A 7,174-nucleotide genomic window follows, 5' to 3' on the forward strand; every position below is an offset into this window, starting at 1 on the left:
TGTATTAAAATCAGATAATTAAGCCGCACATAACAACTGAGCGACCATGATAGAACCACGGAACTCGGGAATGCCTAACACCTTCTCCCGGGTTAACAGAATTCTTATCCGGATTTCTAGTTCGCGGACAGTTAAACAGAGTCATTTTTTTCTTCGGTTCGGGATTAAACCGGTGACTTGGGACACCATAAATCTCCCAAGTGGAGACTCTGAATTTCTTAATAATAAACCCCGTTTTCGATTGTCCTTAAATTGGAAAAACTCCTTATATGCCCCTACGGGCGCAGGCCAAAAGGAGGTGTGACAAGAACAACCGAACTCATGTGCTGGTAAGTGTCGAGCCTAACCTCGGCGAAGTAGTGACAAGGCTAGGACAAGACTACTAAATAAACATGTGCAGTTAAATCATATACGGCAAATAATGGTAACAGAAACTAGCAGTTAAAGATGGAAAGGGGCAACATGCTACAAATAATATCAAGTACTAACAGAATTTTAGTAGAGAAGCATAAAGAACACCATACATATCAACAAGAATAAAGAATAACAATAACGAATCAATATTCACTTTTATTCTTTCTTATTGCGGCATACAATCCGATCCCAATCATATAATACTGTTGCGGCGTGCAACCCAATCCTAAATCATATAATGATGTTGCGGCGTGCAACCCGACCCCGTATGTCCTCCCTTATTATTCCTTGTTGCGGCGTGCAACCAGATCCCATATAATTTTGGTGCGGTGTGCAACCGATCCCAATGTACAAATCAACACCAATCACAAAAGAATCCCGGCAAGGGAACAATAGTATAACAACAATATCCCGGCAAGGGAAACAATATCATAAACAATTACATCCCGACAAGGAAAATAATATCATAAATAATAACATCCCGGTAAGGGAAACAATATCATAAAAAATTACATCCCGGCAAGGGAATCAACAATATATCTCATCTTGTTTCCACAATCATTTCCCAACCTAAGTCTCAACTTGAGCCAATGCTCCACAATGGTCAATTACCAAGAATACTTTCATAAGCCTTGTTCAACATTTAAAATCAGCATATTAAGCATGGACAATACATAATGGAATCACAACAACCATAATATAAGACTCACGGGCATGCTTGACACCAACGTATAGATACTCGTCACCACACCTATACATTGTACTCAACACTTAACACATAGCAAATAAGACCACAACTCCTATTCCCTCAAGCTAAGGTTAGATCAAACACTTACCTCAATTCCCCGAACACAATCAAGCCTCAACTACCACTTTACCTCTCGATTCCACTTCCAATTCACTTGTATCTAGTCACAATTTATTTAACAATGTCAATAAATGCTAAATAAACCAATTCTAATGCATGAAAATAGGTTTATTAATGATTTTCCCAAAAAGTCAAAAAGTGAACCCGGGTCCGCTTGGTCAAAACCCAAAGTTCGAATCAAAACCCGATCACTCATTCACCCATGAACTCAAATATATAATTATTTTTGAAATCGGACATCAAATTGAGGTCCAAATCCCCAAAATTTGAAAATCCTAAGTTCTACCCAAAATCTCCTATTTTCCCATAAAAACCCTTGATTTTGAAATGAAATTATGTAAAAAGATGGATTATAATGAGAGAAATCAATTAGAAATGACTTACAAATAATGTGGAGAAGAATCTTTCTTTGGAAAATCGCCCAAGACGTTGTAGGGTTTGAAAAAGTTTGAAAAATGAGAAGAATCCCGTCAAAATCCTGTCAGCTTCGCATTTGCGAAGGAATAGTCGCAATTGCGACCCCTGTCCCTTTCGCATTTGCGACCAAATTGTCGCATTTGCGAGAATGGCCTACCCAAGCTTGGTTCGCAATTGCGACGCCTGGGTCGCATTTCCCAAGCCTGAGAAGTTAGCATTTGCGAAGCTTGATCTCGCAATTGCGAGATCAGAGGCATGGACAAAAATACCAGATACCAGCTGCATTTCCTATGTCCAATTCACCCCTAGCCTATCCAAAACTCATCAGAACCCTCGGGGCTCCAAACCAAACATGCATGAAAGTCTAAAAACATCATACGGACTTGCACGTGCAATTAAGTCATCAAAATAACATACATCCGATTTATATCAAACCAATTCCGATCTTCACCAAATTTCACAGATTCAACTTAATAATTATTTCAAACCTGTATCGGGCTCCAGATACAAAATACGTGCTCGGTACCATTAAGAAAATGCATCGTTTCACTTCTAAAAGCTTTTATATTTTCCAGCAAATATTTTTCTTTAAAAATTCTTTTCTCGGGCTTGAGACCTCGGAATTCAATTCCGGGCATACGCCCAAGTCCCATATTTTATTATGGACCCTACGGGACCGTCTGATCATGGGTCCAGGTCCATTTATTAAGAATGTTGACCAAAGTCAACTTTAATCAATTTTAAAGGCTAATTTCATAAATTTTCTTATATTTCACATAAAAGCTTTCCGGAAGCGCTCTCGGACTACGCACACAAATCAAGGTGAGACAAAAAGAGGGTTTCAAGGTCTCGGGACACAAATTTACTTTCAAAACGAGTAATGACCTTTTGGGTCATCACAGATTGGATGTCTTTGGGTGAGACGACCTAGCCGATCAGGTCGTGATCGGACTCCATGCTAAAGATACGGTAGTATATAGGTACTAATGATTTCCCAACCTAAAAATTTAAAAATTTACTTGAAATTTTATCTTTCTCCTAACTTGATGTTTTGGTATTGTTTGAGGCTTCCATTGATTCTATGATTGTTCTTCCTTGTATTATTACTAGTTCTATTGAAAGGGTGTTTAGTCATTCATACTAGTACTGTTCATATGTGTTGATGTCCCTTTTGTCAGAGGCGCTGCATCTTCGATGGATGTAGGTGGTTCCATAGTAGGCGGCATTGATCAGTGAGTGGTACGCCCTGATCCCGGCTGACTTGGTGAGCCTCTCTTCATTTCGGGGTCGTGTATCTTTTGTTTCTTCTATATTATGTTTTGAGGTATAGTCGGGGCCTGGTTGCCGGCACTATCATAGTACCCTTTTGTATTTGTTAGAGGCTCTGTAGACATGGTGTGGGTTGTATATTGGTACTGGAAAAGTCAAACTAGTAATGTTGGATTTGAATTATTTGTTCCACTTCAAACTATGAAAGTGTATGTATTTTGAGACTTATAAATGACATAACTAATGGTAATGAACTGGTGTTGATGACATGACCTCCTCATTGTCTAATTAACGAAATATATCTTCTCTTTGTTCATGGGAAAGTTTGGATAAAAGGCATGGTATAGGCTTGCTTGACTAGGGTATCCAGGTCGAGCGCTGGTCGTGCTCCCCGAGGTTGGGACGTGACACTATTAGAAAACCCTAATGTATTCTGCCTCTTGAATACATAGTAACGGTAGATGTCCCATCAATCAAGTTCTCCAGACTGTGAGAGCACGTAGCTAATGGATCGTGGAAGTTAGTCTCAGACTTTATCGCCTATCACTGTCGTTGCTATGTCAATGGAGTTGAACGGTACGCTTCCTTAAACTTTAATTCTAGATTGTATTCATGTTTGTCTCTTAATCTTTGTTATGACTGCGAATCAATAATCTTATATCTGCCCCCATTGAATTGAGCTAAAGCTGACTAATTAGCATCTACTCTTGTTAAATAGAAAAATACTTTTAAGAATTGTCATTTGTTTTTAATTAAAATGCTGGACTATCACATTAACAAATGGTACTATATATTCATTTGAAGTGACATTTGGTTTATATTTACGGTATAATTTTCTGGCAAAAGACATTTGATCACCCTTAGTATATTGTAGCTCCGCCACTGCAGGAGTGCCGTATGTTTGGGTCTGGGATGGTGTAGTGGTTCTAAGGTTTTACCTTTTTTACAAAATTGGTATTTATGCTTAGTACTATTTGAAAGAAGTGTCAGTCAACTGTACATAATCATAGTCATTATTTTTAAAAATAATTATTTACACACACATGAATAAAAGAATTTTTTGTTTTGTTTTGTTTGGTTGTGAAACATAGTGATTGGTGTTTCCACCACCGGCATGAGCTTTGAAAATTCTCTTATGTCAGTAAAATGGAAATGGATCAGTAAGGATGTTGAAATGCAAATCTTGTCGACTTGTTATGGTGGTAACAAACAAGGCGGCCGAACGAGTTTTGTAGCCTAAAGCCAAACTTTATGAAGGGTCTTTTAAAAAAAAAAAATTTATTTATATATTTGAGATATATTTTTCTAGCGTTACTTATATACAAAGTTATTAATAATTTTCTTATAATCTTTAGCTCCTAATAAATCTTTCTTAATTGACATTATAGCTAATCCATTTAATCTTTGTTGAGATATGGTTGATCTTAGGTAAGATTTTATTAATTTTAATCATTGAAAATTTCTTTGTGCTGAAGCGACGGAAATAAGAGTTATTAACATTATTCCATAAGTAATATAGGCATTGGAAAAAATTAAATTTTTTTATTTAACCGTGTGTATCAATTAAACTGTTATCTTCCAGCTGTACTATTTTTCTTAATATTTTTAATTCAGAAATAAACTACACCATCAATATCGAATTGATTATTATGCTTTAAGAACATTCAAGATTAAGGCAATATTTTTTCAAAATTTTCATCATCTAGTGATCTTAATTTTTAGCACTAAATAGAATACCAAAAATATTTTCATATGTTTAGAATTGTTCAAATATATTTTGAAGTGAAAAAATAGTCTTGTCTACTATGTATAAAGTAATCAACTCCAAAGCACTCTTCAAAAGATTTTGAAATTTTATTACCAACATTCTCATCAAATTATTATTTCCTATATATCATACGTTTCTTATGAAATTCAGGTTCGATATTCATTACAAGTGTAAGTTTCTTGGCAGAAATCATAACAGTTGCAAATCCTTCTTTTCTATACTTGTTATTGTTAAAGAAAAAAATAAAACATTTTCACTATACAGAGCCTTTTTTTTTAAACTTATACATAACCTATTGAGTGTAACAAAAAAATGGTCCCCCACAAATGTGGGGCCTAAAACAATTGTTTTACTTGTTGTGGAAGGGCCGACCATGGTAACAAAAGAGAACTATTCTTTCATAAAAAATGGAGAAACTTTATATATGTAAATCTACTACTAGTATTATATATATATATATAAATAAAATCTGACAATTGTCTTCTTGCATCACGCTCCAATTTCTTCGTGCAATCTGATCTGTACAATTCCACTCTGACCACTTTTTTCTGCATTTAAACTGATTAGCTACTTCTTTTAGACCTTATTAGCAACTTCGTGCAACTGCATATTAGAAAGCGCTCTCCCCACCCTTTTCCTTTTTGGACTATCGAAGAGATGATGGTCATGTACTAAATATTTGTGATCATGTCCGGAGAAATCGAAGAGATAGGAGAAGATAGAAAGAGTGTAACAATTAGCAGCAAATTAGATGGTGGAAAAAATCATGATATCTATATTGCTGTTGGCAAAAATGACTTGCATGTTCTTCAATGGGCACTTGATCATGCCATCTAACCAGGAGTTCACATATGTCTTGTCCATGTTTTCCCTCCCATAACCTACTTTCATACACCAGGTAATTACTTTTACAACTCTTTCCTTTTCAAATTATGTAACACACTTTCCTCAATCGTATTCTAAAGTAAAATTTTGTATGATAGTTGGGAAGTTATCAAGAAATCAGTTGAGCCAAGAGCAGGTGAAAGTGTACATCAATGAAGAGAACAACAGGAGGAAGAATTTGTTGGAAAAATACATGCGTCTGTGCAATGATGCCAAAAAGGGCGCAAGTGTATGTATATCGGAAATTAGTTCACATGACATTCAATATAGTTTCCAAATTAGGTTGATTAATAATTTTGGGTGCGCGCAGGTACCTGTAGATACTATGCTTGTAGAGAGCAACTCACCATCTAAAGCATTACTTGACCTTATCTCTGTCGTCAACATAACCAGCCTTATACTTGGAACTAGGCGATCAACTTCCACAGGGTAAATATATTCATTACAGATCATTCACATCTTTAAATTATACTATATGTCTAATTGTTGTTGTTTTTGCAATTTCAGCAAGGGACAAGGAATAGGTGATTTTGTACCAAAAAAATGCACCACATTCCTGTGAGGTTACGCTGGTTTCTGCTGGAAAAAGGATTAAGAACGACCAACTAATACAGAGTTGTAATTCTTACTCTCTTGGATATAGGCATTCCAAAAGGATTTTATTTGAATGCATCTGCTTTTCCGGCAAGTTTGATTGAGATGTAGCAAGCAAATAGGTAAAGAGGTTATACTCCATCTAGTTGTAGCGGTGTGATTCTTGAACTATTACTTCTCTCTGTCCCCTATATATGTAATAGAAAAGAAAGTCTAAGGGGTTCGTTTGGTAGGAGGTATTGGAAAAAATGATGCAAACATTAGCTCTATGCATTATTAATAATTTGTTTGGTACATGTTTTCAACCTATGTATAACTAATACGAGTATTAATTTTACTTATACTATGTATAAGTAATGCATAGAAAACCATGTCATTAGTAATACCAAGACTATTAATGCATGCATTAGTATGGTTAAAGACAAAATTGTCCTTAAAGCCCTTTAAAGCTAGAGAAAATAGAGGGCATTTTTGTAAACAACTATTTTTCTTAAAATTATGCAATGCGGTATAAAATTTAGGACCCTCTTGTAGTAGCTTTATTCAGTTTTAATAGTGCAATAGTAACATTGGTAATTGGAATGTAATATGAGGGGCGGCCCAATGGTAAAGCCACTCAAGCAACTACTTGAGGCCCTATTTCTAGGGGGCCCAAAATTTTCTAGTATTAAATAGTTATATCTTATGATTTTAAAAAAATGTCACGACCCCGGTTCGCCCTCCGTGAACCATCGTGACGGCACCTAGTTCTCTACGACTAAGTAAGCCTATTAATGCGGAAAATAAACCAAATTGCGGAAGAAATAATTAAAAAAACGAAATATGAAATAAAACAGTCTTTTAAAATGCCGCTCGACATACACAATAACAACTATCGAAACTAATAACTTTTTCCCAAAACCTGAAATCTCATGATCACAAGCCTTTGAATGTCTTCAAGCATCTAAATCCAGAATATC

General features: G+C 35.6%; 1 long non-coding RNA gene across 1 annotated transcript; it reads left to right on the top strand.

Annotated features, from left to right (window-relative positions):
* Positions 1-5,341: 5,341 nt before the first annotated feature.
* On the top strand, positions 5,342-6,676 carry LOC107780965 (uncharacterized). The gene is made up of 4 exons (XR_001646926.2): positions 5,342-5,634; positions 5,720-5,850; positions 5,932-6,050; positions 6,129-6,676. It is a non-coding gene; the product is annotated as an uncharacterized LOC107780965 (long non-coding RNA).
* Positions 6,677-7,174: the final 498 nt, after the last annotated feature.

Source organism: Nicotiana tabacum, chromosome 20 (assembly GCF_000715075.1).
Source record: "Nicotiana tabacum cultivar K326 chromosome 20, ASM71507v2, whole genome shotgun sequence".
Taxonomy (NCBI): Eukaryota; Viridiplantae; Streptophyta; class Magnoliopsida; order Solanales; family Solanaceae; genus Nicotiana; species Nicotiana tabacum.